Source organism: Oncorhynchus clarkii, unplaced genomic scaffold, assembly GCF_045791955.1.
Source record: "Oncorhynchus clarkii lewisi isolate Uvic-CL-2024 unplaced genomic scaffold, UVic_Ocla_1.0 unplaced_contig_1925_pilon_pilon, whole genome shotgun sequence".
NCBI lineage: Eukaryota > Metazoa > Chordata > Actinopteri > Salmoniformes > Salmonidae > Oncorhynchus > Oncorhynchus clarkii.
The window spans coordinates 131,428-144,802 of NW_027260983.1; positions in this window are offsets into that span (position 1 = coordinate 131,428).

Sequence of the window (13,375 nt, forward strand, 5' to 3'; positions counted from 1 at the left end):
TGATTGAGAACCATACTTAGGCAGCCTGTTTTCCCACTATGGGTTGTGGGTAGTTGTTGTCTCTGATTGAGAACCATACTTAGGCAGCCTGTTTTCCCACTATGGGTTGTGGGTTGTTGTTGTCTCTGATTGAGAACCGTACTTAGGCAGCCTGTTTTCCCACTATGGGTTGTGGGTTGTTGTTGTCTCTGATTGAGAACCGTACTTAGGCAGCCTGTTTTCCCACTATGGGTTGTGGGTTGTTGTTGTCTCTGATTGAGAACCATACTTAGGCAGCCTGTTTTCCCACTATGGGTTGTGGGTTGTTGTTGTTGTCTCTGATTGAGAACCGTACTTAGGCAGCCTGTTTTCCCACTATGGGTTGTGGGTTGTTGTTGTCTCTGATTGAGAACCATACTTAGGCAGCCTGTTTTCCCACTATGGGTTGTGGGTTGTTGTTGTCTCTGATTGGGAACCATACTTAGGCAGCCTGTTTTCCCACTATGTGTTGTGGGTTGTTGTTGTCTCTGATTGAGAACCATACTTAGGCAGCCTGTTTTCCCACTGTTAGTTGTGGGTTGTTGTTGTCTCTGATTGAGAACCGTACTTAGGCAGCCTGTTTTCCCACTATGGGTTGTGGGTTGTTGTTGTCTCTGATTGAGAACCATACTTAGGCAGCCTGTTTTCCCACTATGGGTTGTGGGTAGTTGTTGTCTCTGATTGAGAACCATACTTAGGCAGCCTGTTTTCCCACTATGGGTTGTGGGTTGTTGTTGTCTCTGATTGAGAACCATACTTAGGCAGCCTGTTTTCCCATTATGGGTTGTGGGTTGTTGTTGTCTCTGATTGAGAACCATACTTAGGCAGCCTGTTTTCCCACTATGGGTTGTGGGTTGTTGTTGTCTCTGATTGAGAACCATACTTAGGCAGCCTGTTTTCCCACTATGGGTTGTGGGTTGTTGTTGTCTCTGATTGAGAACCGTACTTAGGCAGCCTGTTTTCCCACTATGGGTTGTGGGTTGTTGTTGTCTCTGATTGAGAACCGTACTTAGGCAGCCTGTTTTCCCACTATGGGTTGTGGGTTGTTGTTGTCTCTGATTGAGAACCATACTTAAGCAGCCTGTTTTCCCACTATGGGTTGTGTGTTGTTGTTGTCTCTGATTGAGAACCGTACTTAGGCAGGCTGTTTTCCCACTATGGGTTGTGGGTTGTTGTTGTCGTCTCTGATTGAGAACCATACTTAGGCAGCCTGTTTTCCCCCTGTTAGTTGTGGGTTGTTGTTGTCTCTGATTGAGAACCATACTTAGGCAGCCTGTTTTCCCACTATGGGTTGTGGGTTGTTGTTGTCTCTGATTGAGAACCCTACTTAGGCAGCCTGTTTTCCCACTATGGGTTGTGGGTTGTTGTTGTCTCTGATTGAGAACCATACTTAGGCAGCCTGTTTTCCCACTATGGGTTGTGGGTTGTTGTTGTCTCTGATTGAGAACCATACTTAGGCAGCCTGTTTTCCCACTATGGGTTGTGGGTTGTTGTTGTCTTTGATTGAGAACCGTACTTAGGCAGCCTGTTTTCCCACTATGGGTTGTGGGTAGTTGTTGTCTCTGATTGAGAACCATACTTAGGCAGCCTGTTTCCCACTATGGGTTGTGGGTTGTTGTTGTCTCTGATTGAGAACCGTACTTAGGCAGCCTGTTTTCCCATTATGGGTTGTGGGTTGTTGTTGTCTCTGATTGAGAACCATACTTAGGCAGCCTGTTTTCCCACTATGGGTTGTGGGTTGTTGTTGTTGTCTCTGATTGAGAACCATACTTAGGCAGCCTGTTTTCCCACTATGGGTTGTGGGTTGTTGTTGTCGTCTCTGATTGAGAACCATACTTAGGCAGCCTGTTTTCCCACTATGGGTTGTGGGTTGTTGTTGTCTCTGATTGAGAACCGTACTTAGGCAGCCTGTTTTCCCACTATGGGTTGTGGGTTGTTGTTGTTGTCTCTGATTGAGAACCATACTTAGGCAGCCTGTTTTCCCACTATGGGTTGTGGGTAGTTGTTGTCTCTGATTGAGAACCATACTTAGGCAGCCTGTTTTACCACTATGGGTTGTTGGTTGTTGTTGTCTCTGATTGGGAACCATACTTAGGCAGCCTGTTTTCCCACTATGGGTTGTGGGTTGTTGTTGTCTCTGATTGAGAACCGTACTTAGGCAGCCTGTTTTCCCACTATGGGTTGTGGGTTGTTGTTGTCTCTGATTGAGAACCGTACTTAGGCAGCCTGTTTTCCCACAATGGGTTGTGGGTAGTTGTTGTCTCTGATTGAGAACCATACTTAGGCAGCCTATTTTCCCACTATGGGTTGTGGGTTGTTGTTGTCTCTGATTGAGAACCATACTTAGGCAGCCTGTTTTCCCACTATGGGTTGTGGGTTGTTGTTGTCTCTGATTGAGAACCATACTTAGGCAGCCTGTTTTCCCCCTGTTAGTTGTGGGTAGTTGTTGTTGTCTCTGATTGAGAACCATACTTAGGCAGCCTGTTTTCCCACTATGGGTTGTGGGTAGTTGTTGTCTCTGATTGAGAACCATACTTAGGCAGCCTGTTTTACCACTATGGGTTGTGGGTTGTTGTTGTCTCTGATTGGGAACCATACTTAGGCAGCCTGTTTTCCCACTATGGGTTGTGGGTTGTTGTTGTCTCTGATTGAGAACCGTACTTAGGCAGCCTGTTTTCCCACTATGGGTTGTGGGTTGTTGTTGTCTCTGATTGAGAACCGTACTTAGGCAGCCTGTTTTCCCACAATGGGTTGTGGGTAGTTGTTGTCTCTGATTGAGAACCATACTTAGGCAGCCTGTTTTCCCACTATGGGTTGTGGGTTGTTGTTGTCTCTGATTGAGAACCATACTTAGGCAGCCTGTTTTCCCACTATGGGTTGTGGGTTGTTGTTGTCTCTGATTGAGAACCATACTTAGGCAGCCTGTTTTCCCCCTGTTAGTTGTGGGTAGTTGTTGTCTCTGATTGAGAACCATACTTAGGCAGCCTGTTTTCCCACTATGGGTTGTGGGTTGTTGTTGTCTCTGATTGAGAACCATACTTAGGCAGCCTGTTTTCCCACTATGGGTTGTGGGTTGTTGTTGTTGTCTCTGATTGAGAACCATACTTAGGCAGCCTGTTTTCCCACTATGGGTTGTGGGTTGTGGGTTGTTGTCTCTGATTGAGAACCATACTTAGGCAGCCTGTTTTCCCACTGTTAGTTGTGGGTTGTTGTTGTCTCTGATTGAGAACCGTACTTAGGCAGCCTGTTTTCCCATTATGGGTTGTGGGTTGTTGTCTCTGATTGAGAACCATACTTAGGCAGCCTGTTTTCCCACTATGGGTTGTGGGTTGTTGTTGTCGTCTCTGATTGAGAACCATACTTAGGCAGCCTGTTTTCCCACTATGGGTTGTGGGTTGTTGTTGTCTCTGATTGAGAACCATACTTAGGCAGCCTGTTTTCCCACTATGGGTTGTGGGTAGTTGTTGTCTCTGATTGAGAACCATACTTAGGCAGCCTGTTTTCCCACTATGGGTTGTGGGTTGTTGTTGTCTCTGATTGAGAACCATACTTAGGCAGCCTGTTTTCCCACTATGGGTTGTGGGTTGTTGTCGTCTCTGATTGAGAACCATACTTAGGCAGCCTGTTTTCCCACTATGGGTTGTGGGTTGTTGTTGTCTCTGATTGAGAACCATACTTAGGCAGCCTGTTTTCCCACTATGGGTTGTGGGTTGTTGTTGTCTTTGATTGAGAACCGTACTTAGGCAGCCTGTTTTCCCACTATGGGTTGTGGGTAGTTGTTGTCTCTGATTGAGAACCATACTTAGGCAGCCTGTTTCCCACTATGGGTTGTGGGTTGTTGTTGTCTCTGATTGAGAACCGTACTTAGGCAGCCTGTTTTCCCATTATGGGTTGTGGGTTGTTGTTGTCTCTGATTGAGAACCATCCTTAGGCAGCCTGTTTTCCCACTATGGGTTGTGGGTTGTTGTTGTTGTCTCTGATTGAGAACCATACTTAGGCAGCCTGTTTTCCCACTATGGGTTGTGGGTTGTTGTTGTCGTCTCTGATTGAGAACCATACTTAGGCAGCCTGTTTTCCCACTATGGGTTGTGGGTTGTTGTTGTCTCTGATTGAGAACCGTACTTAGGCAGCCTGTTTTCCCACTATGGGTTGTGGGTTGTTGTTGTTGTCTCTGATTGAGAACCATACTTAGGCAGCCTGTTTTCCCACTATGGGTTGTGGGTAGTTGTTGTCTCTGATTGAGAACCATACTTAGGCAGCCTGTTTTACCACTATGGGTTGTTGGTTGTTGTTGTCTCTGATTGGGAACCATACTTAGGCAGCCTGTTTTCCCACTATGGGTTGTGGGTTGTTGTTGTCTCTGATTGAGAACCGTACTTAGGCAGCCTGTTTTCCCACTATGGGTTGTGGGTTGTTGTTGTCTCTGATTGAGAACCGTACTTAGGCAGCCTGTTTTCCCACAATGGGTTGTGGGTAGTTGTTGTCTCTGATTGAGAACCATACTTAGGCAGCCTATTTTCCCACTATGGGTTGTGGGTTGTTGTTGTCTCTGATTGAGAACCATACTTAGGCAGCCTGTTTTCCCACTATGGGTTGTGGGTTGTTGTTGTCTCTGATTGAGAACCATACTTAGGCAGCCTGTTTTCCCCCTGTTAGTTGTGGGTAGTTGTTGTTGTCTCTGATTGAGAACCATACTTAGGCAGCCTGTTTTCCCACTATGGGTTGTGGGTAGTTGTTGTCTCTGATTGAGAACCATACTTAGGCAGCCTGTTTTACCACTATGGGTTGTGGGTTGTTGTTGTCTCTGATTGGGAACCATACTTAGGCAGCCTGTTTTCCCACTATGGGTTGTGGGTTGTTGTTGTCTCTGATTGAGAACCGTACTTAGGCAGCCTGTTTTCCCACTATGGGTTGTGGGTTGTTGTTGTCTCTGATTGAGAACCGTACTTAGGCAGCCTGTTTTCCCACAATGGGTTGTGGGTAGTTGTTGTCTCTGATTGAGAACCATACTTAGGCAGCCTGTTTTCCCACTATGGGTTGTGGGTTGTTGTTGTCTCTGATTGAGAACCATACTTAGGCAGCCTGTTTTCCCACTATGGGTTGTGGGTTGTTGTTGTCTCTGATTGAGAACCATACTTAGGCAGCCTGTTTTCCCCCTGTTAGTTGTGGGTAGTTGTTGTCTCTGATTGAGAACCATACTTAGGCAGCCTGTTTTCCCACTATGGGTTGTGGGTTGTTGTTGTCTCTGATTGAGAACCATACTTAGGCAGCCTGTTTTCCCACTATGGGTTGTGGGTTGTTGTTGTCTCTGATTGAGAACCATACTTAGGCAGCCTGTTTTCCCACTATGGGTTGTGGGTTGTGGGTTGTTGTCTCTGATTGAGAACCATACTTAGGCAGCCTGTTTTCCCACTGTTAGTTGTGGGTTGTTGTTGTCTCTGATTGAGAACCGTACTTAGGCAGCCTGTTTTCCCATTATGGGTTGTGGGTTGTTGTCTCTGATTGAGAACCATACTTAGGCAGCCTGTTTTCCCACTATGGGTTGTGGGTTGTTGTTGTCGTCTCTGATTGAGAACCATACTTAGGCAGCCTGTTTTCCCACTATGGGTTGTGGGTTGTTGTTGTCTCTGATTGAGAACCATACTTAGGCAGCCTGTTTTCCCACTATGGGTTGTGGGTAGTTGTTGTCTCTGATTGAGAACCATACTTAGGCAGCCTGTTTTCCCACTATGGGTTGTGGGTTGTTGTTGTCTCTGATTGAGAACCATACTTAGGCAGCCTGTTTTCCCACTATGGGTTGTGGGTTGTTGTCGTCTCTGATTGAGAACCATACTTAGGCAGCCTGTTTTCCCACTATGGGTTGTGGGTTGTTGTTGTCTCTGATTGGGAACCATACTTAGGCAGCCTGTTTTCCCACTATGGGTTGTGGGTTGTTGTTGTCTCTGATTGAGAACCATACTTAGGCAGCCTGTTTTCCCACTATGGGTTGTTGTCGTCTCTGATTGAGAACCATACTTAGGCAGCCTGTTTTCCCACTATGGGTTGTGGGTTGTTGTTGTCTCTGATTGAGAACCGTACTTAGGCAGCCTGTTTTCCCACTATGGGTTGTGGGTTGTTGTCGTCTCTGATTGAGAACCATACTTAGGCAGCCTGTTTTCCCACTATGGGTTGTTGTTAGTTGTTGTCTCTGATTGAGAACCATACTTAGGCAGCCTGTTTCCCCACTGTTAGTTGTGGGTAGTTGTTGTCTCTGATTGAGAACCATACTTAGGCAGCCTGTTTCCCCACTATGGGTTGTGGGTAGTTGTTGTCTCTGATTGAGAACCATACTTAGGCAGCCTGTTTTCCCACTATGGGTTGTGGGTTGTTGTTGTCTCTGATTGAGAACCATACTTAGGCAGCCTGTTTTCCCACTATGGGTTGTGGGTTGTTGTTGTCTCTGATTGAGAACCATACTTAGGCAGCCTGTTTTCCCCCTGTTAGTTGTGGGTAGTTGTTGTCTCTGATTGAGAACCATACTTAGGCAGCCTGTTTTCCCACTATGGGTTGTGGGTTGTTGTTGTCTCTGATTGAGAACCATACTTAGGCAGCCTGTTTTCCCACTATGGGTTGTGGGTTGTTGTTGTCTCTGATTGAGAACCATACTTAGGCAGCCTGTTTTCCCACTATGGGTTGTGGGTTGTGGGTTGTTGTCTCTGATTGAGAACCATACTTAGGCAGCCTGTTTTCCCACTGTTAGTTGTGGGTTGTTGTTGTCTCTGATTGAGAACCGTACTTAGGCAGCCTGTTTTCCCATTATGGGTTGTGGGTTGTTGTCTCTGATTGAGAACCATACTTAGGCAGCCTGTTTTCCCACTATGGGTTGTGGGTTGTTGTTGTCGTCTCTGATTGAGAACCATACTTAGGCAGCCTGTTTTCCCACTATGGGTTGTGGGTTGTTGTTGTCTCTGATTGAGAACCATACTTAGGCAGCCTGTTTTCCCACTATGGGTTGTGGGTAGTTGTTGTCTCTGATTGAGAACCATACTTAGGCAGCCTGTTTTCCCACTATGGGTTGTGGGTTGTTGTTGTCTCTGATTGAGAACCATACTTAGGCAGCCTGTTTTCCCACTATGGGTTGTGGGTTGTTGTCGTCTCTGATTGAGAACCATACTTAGGCAGCCTGTTTTCCCACTATGGGTTGTGGGTTGTTGTTGTCTCTGATTGGGAACCATACTTAGGCAGCCTGTTTTCCCACTATGGGTTGTGGGTTGTTGTTGTCTCTGATTGAGAACCATACTTAGGCAGCCTGTTTTCCCACTATGGGTTGTTGTCGTCTCTGATTGAGAACCATACTTAGGCAGCCTGTTTTCCCACTATGGGTTGTGGGTTGTTGTTGTCTCTGATTGAGAACCGTACTTAGGCAGCCTGTTTTCCCACTATGGGTTGTGGGTTGTTGTCGTCTCTGATTGAGAACCATACTTAGGCAGCCTGTTTTCCCACTATGGGTTGTTGTTAGTTGTTGTCTCTGATTGAGAACCATACTTAGGCAGCCTGTTTCCCCACTGTTAGTTGTGGGTAGTTGTTGTCTCTGATTGAGAACCATACTTAGGCAGCCTGTTTCCCCACTATGGGTTGTGGGTAGTTGTTGTCTCTGATTGAGAACCGTACTTAGGCAGCCTGTTTTCCCACTATGGGTTGTGGGTTGTTGTTGTTGTCTCTGATTGAGAACCATACTTAGGCAGCCTGTTTTCCCACTATGGGTTGTGGGTTGTTGTTGTCTCTGATTGAGAACCGTACTTAGGCAGCCTGTTTTCCCACAATGGGTTGTGGGTAGTTGTTGTCTCTGATTGAGAACCATACTTAGGCAGCCTATTTTCCCACTATGGGTTGTGGGTTGTTGTTGTCTCTGATTGAGAACCATACTTAGGCAGCCTGTTTTCCCACTATGGGTTGTGGGTTGTTGTTGTCTCTGATTGAGAACCATACTTAGGCAGCCTGTTTTCCCCCTGTTAGTTGTGGGTAGTTGTTGTTGTCTCTGATTGAGAACCATACTTAGGCAGCCTGTTTTCCCACTATGGGTTGTGGGTAGTTGTTGTCTCTGATTGAGAACCATACTTAGGCAGCCTGTTTTACCACTATGGGTTGTGGGTTGTTGTTGTCTCTGATTGGGAACCATACTTAGGCAGCCTGTTTTCCCACTATGGGTTGTGGGTTGTTGTTGTCTCTGATTGAGAACCGTACTTAGGCAGCCTGTTTTCCCACTATGGGTTGTGGGTTGTTGTTGTCTCTGATTGAGAACCGTACTTAGGCAGCCTGTTTTCCCACAATGGGTTGTGGGTAGTTGTTGTCTCTGATTGAGAACCATACTTAGGCAGCCTGTTTTCCCACTATGGGTTGTGGGTTGTTGTTGTCTCTGATTGAGAACCATACTTAGGCAGCCTGTTTTCCCACTATGGGTTGTGGGTTGTTGTTGTCTCTGATTGAGAACCATACTTAGGCAGCCTGTTTTCCCCCTGTTAGTTGTGGGTAGTTGTTGTCTCTGATTGAGAACCATACTTAGGCAGCCTGTTTTCCCACTATGGGTTGTGGGTTGTTGTTGTCTCTGATTGAGAACCATACTTAGGCAGCCTGTTTTCCCACTATGGGTTGTGGGTTGTTGTTGTCTCTGATTGAGAACCATACTTAGGCAGCCTGTTTTCCCACTATGGGTTGTGGGTTGTGGGTTGTTGTCTCTGATTGAGAACCATACTTAGGCAGCCTGTTTTCCCACTGTTAGTTGTGGGTTGTTGTTGTCTCTGATTGAGAACCGTACTTAGGCAGCCTGTTTTCCCATTATGGGTTGTGGGTTGTTGTCTCTGATTGAGAACCATACTTAGGCAGCCTGTTTTCCCACTATGGGTTGTGGGTTGTTGTTGTCGTCTCTGATTGAGAACCATACTTAGGCAGCCTGTTTTCCCACTATGGGTTGTGGGTTGTTGTTGTCTCTGATTGAGAACCATACTTAGGCAGCCTGTTTTCCCACTATGGGTTGTGGGTAGTTGTTGTCTCTGATTGAGAACCATACTTAGGCAGCCTGTTTTCCCACTATGGGTTGTGGGTTGTTGTTGTCTCTGATTGAGAACCATACTTAGGCAGCCTGTTTTCCCACTATGGGTTGTGGGTTGTTGTCGTCTCTGATTGAGAACCATACTTAGGCAGCCTGTTTTCCCACTATGGGTTGTGGGTTGTTGTTGTCTCTGATTGGGAACCATACTTAGGCAGCCTGTTTTCCCACTATGGGTTGTGGGTTGTTGTTGTCTCTGATTGAGAACCATACTTAGGCAGCCTGTTTTCCCACTATGGGTTGTTGTCGTCTCTGATTGAGAACCATACTTAGGCAGCCTGTTTTCCCACTATGGGTTGTGGGTTGTTGTTGTCTCTGATTGAGAACCGTACTTAGGCAGCCTGTTTTCCCACTATGGGTTGTGGGTTGTTGTCGTCTCTGATTGAGAACCATACTTAGGCAGCCTGTTTTCCCACTATGGGTTGTTGTTAGTTGTTGTCTCTGATTGAGAACCATACTTAGGCAGCCTGTTTCCCCACTGTTAGTTGTGGGTAGTTGTTGTCTCTGATTGAGAACCATACTTAGGCAGCCTGTTTCCCCACTATGGGTTGTGGGTAGTTGTTGTCTCTGATTGAGAACCGTACTTAGGCAGCCTGTTTTCCCACTATGGGTTGTGGGTTGTTGTTGTTGTCTCTGATTGAGAACCATACTTAGGCAGCCTGTTTTCCCACTATGGGTTGTGGGTTGTTGTTGTCTCTGATTGAGAACCGTACTTAGGCAGCCTGTTTTCCCACTATGGGTTGTGGGTAGTTGTTGTCTCTGATTGAGAACCATACTTAGGCAGCCTGTTTTCCCACTATGGGTTGTGGGTTGTTGTTGTTGTCTCTGATTGAGAACCATACTTAGGCAGCCTGTTTTCCCACTATGGGTTGTGGGTTGTTGTCGTCTCTGATTGAGAACCATACTTAGGCAGCCTGTTTTCCCACTATGGGTTGTGGGTTGTTTTTGTTGTCTCTGATTGAGAACCATACTTAGGCAGCCTGTTTTCCCACTATGGGTTGTGGGTTGTTGTTGTCTCTGATTGAGAACCATACTTAGGCAGCCTGTTTTCCCACTATGGGTTGTGGGTAGTTGTTGTCTCTGATTGAGAACCATACTTAGGCAGCCTGTTTTCCCACTATGGGTTGTGGGTTGTTGTTGTCTCTGATTGAGAACCATACTTAGGCAGCCTGTTTTCCCACTATGGGTTGTGGGTTGTTGTTGTCTCTGATTGAGAACCATACTTAGGCAGCCTGTTTTCCCACTATGGGTTGTGGGTAGTTGTTGTCTCTGATTGAGAACCATACTTAGGCAGCCTGTTTTCCCACTATGGGTTGTGGGTTGTTGTTGTCTCTGATTGAGAACCGTACTTAGGCAGCCTGTTTTCCCACTATGGGTTGTGGGTTGTTGTTGTCTCTGATTGAGAACCGTACTTAGGCAGCCTGTTTTCCCACTATGGGTTGTGGGTTGTTGTTGTCTCTGATTGAGAACCGTACTTAGGCAGCCTGTTTTCCCACTATGGGTTGTGGGTTGTTGTTGTCTCTGATTGAGAACCATACTTAGGCAGCCTGTTTTCCCACTATGGGTTGTGGGTTGTTGTTGTTGTCTCTGATTGAGAACCGTACTTAGGCAGCCTGTTTTCCCACTATGGGTTGTGGGTTGTTGTTGTCTCTGATTGAGAACCATACTTAGGCAGCCTGTTTTCCCACTATGGGTTGTGGGTTGTTGTTGTTGTCTCTGATTGAGAACCATACTTAGGCAGCCTGTTTTCCCACTATGGGTTGTGGGTTGTTGTTGTCTCTGATTGAGAACCATACTTAGGCAGCCTGTTTTCCCCCTGTTAGTTGTGGGTAGTTGTTGTTGTCTCTGATTGAGAACCATACTTAGGCAGCCTGTTTTCCCACTATGGGTTGTGGGTAGTTGTTGTCTCTGATTGAGAACCATACTTAGGCAGCCTGTTTTACCACTATGGGCTGTGGGTTGTTGTTGTCTCTGATTGGGAACCATACTTAGGCAGCCTGTTTTCCCACTATGGGTTGTGGGTTGTTGTTGTCTCTGATTGAGAACCGTACTTAGGCAGCCTGTTTTCCCACTATGGGTTGTGGGTTGTTGTTGTCTCTGATTGAGAACCGTACTTAGGCAGCCTGTTTTCCCACAATGGGTTGTGGGTAGTTGTTGTCTCTGATTGAGAACCATACTTAGGCAGCCTGTTTTCCCACTATGGGTTGTGGGTTGTTGTTGTCTCTGATTGAGAACCATACTTAGGCAGCCTGTTTTCCCACTATGGGTTGTGGGTTGTTGTTGTCTCTGATTGAGAACCATACTTAGGCAGCCTGTTTTCCCCCTGTTAGTTGTGGGTAGTTGTTGTCTCTGATTGAGAACCATACTTAGGCAGCCTGTTTTCCCACTATGGGTTGTGGGTTGTTGTTGTCTCTGATTGAGAACCATACTTAGGCAGCCTGTTTTCCCACTATGGGTTGTGGGTTGTTGTTGTCTCTGATTGAGAACCATACTTAGGCAGCCTGTTTTCCCACTATGGGTTGTGGGTTGTGGGTTGTTGTCTCTGATTGAGAACCATACTTAGGCAGCCTGTTTTCCCACTGTTAGTTGTGGGTTGTTGTTGTCTCTGATTGAGAACCGTACTTAGGCAGCCTGTTTTCCCATTATGGGTTGTGGGTTGTTGTCTCTGATTGAGAACCATACTTAGGCAGCCTGTTTTCCCACTATGGGTTGTGGGTTGTTGTTGTCGTCTCTGATTGAGAACCATACTTAGGCAGCCTGTTTTCCCACTATGGGTTGTGGGTTGTTGTTGTCTCTGATTGAGAACCATACTTAGGCAGCCTGTTTTCCCACTATGGGTTGTGGGTAGTTGTTGTCTCTGATTGAGAACCATACTTAGGCAGCCTGTTTTCCCACTATGGGTTGTGGGTTGTTGTTGTCTCTGATTGAGAACCATACTTAGGCAGCCTGTTTTCCCACTATGGGTTGTGGGTTGTTGTCGTCTCTGATTGAGAACCATACTTAGGCAGCCTGTTTTCCCACTATGGGTTGTGGGTTGTTGTTGTCTCTGATTGGGAACCATACTTAGGCAGCCTGTTTTCCCACTATGGGTTGTGGGTTGTTGTTGTCTCTGATTGAGAACCATACTTAGGCAGCCTGTTTTCCCACTATGGGTTGTTGTCGTCTCTGATTGAGAACCATACTTAGGCAGCCTGTTTTCCCACTATGGGTTGTGGGTTGTTGTTGTCTCTGATTGAGAACCGTACTTAGGCAGCCTGTTTTCCCACTATGGGTTGTGGGTTGTTGTCGTCTCTGATTGAGAACCATACTTAGGCAGCCTGTTTTCCCACTATGGGTTGTGGGTAGTTGTTGTCTCTGATTGAGAACCATACTTAGGCAGCCTGTTTCCCCACTGTTAGTTGTGGGTAGTTGTTGTCTCTGATTGAGAACCATACTTAGGCAGCCTGTTTCCCCACTATGGGTTGTGGGTAGTTGTTGTCTCTGATTGAGAACCGTACTTAGGCAGCCTGTTTTCCCACTATGGGTTGTGGGTTGTTGTTGTTGTCTCTGATTGAGAACCATACTTAGGCAGCCTGTTTTCCCACTATGGGTTGTGGGTTGTTGTTGTCTCTGATTGAGAACCGTACTTAGGCAGCCTGTTTTCCCACTATGGGTTGTGGGTAGTTGTTGTCTCTGATTGAGAACCATACTTAGGCAGCCTGTTTTCCCACTATGGGTTGTGGGTTGTTGTTGTTGTCTCTGATTGAGAACCATACTTAGGCAGCCTGTTTTCCCACTATGGGTTGTGGGTTGTTGTCGTCTCTGATTGAGAACCATACTTAGGCAGCCTGTTTTCCCACTATGGGTTGTGGGTTGTTTTTGTTGTCTCTGATTGAGAACCATACTTAGGCAGCCTGTTTTCCCACTATGGGTTGTGGGTTGTTGTTGTCTCTGATTGAGAACCATACTTAGGCAGCCTGTTTTCCCACTATGGGTTGTGGGTAGTTGTTGTCTCTGATTGAGAACCATACTTAGGCAGCCTGTTTTCCCACTATGGGTTGTGGGTTGTTGTTGTCTCTGATTGAGAACCATACTTAGGCAGCCTGTTTTCCCACTATGGGTTGTGGGTTGTTGTTGTCTCTGATTGAGAACCATACTTAGGCAGCCTGTTTTCCCACTATGGGTTGTGGGTAGTTGTTGTCTCTGATTGAGAACCATACTTAGGCAGCCTGTTTTCCCACTATGGGTTGTGGGTTGTTGTTGTCTCTGATTGAGAACCGTACTTAGGCAGCC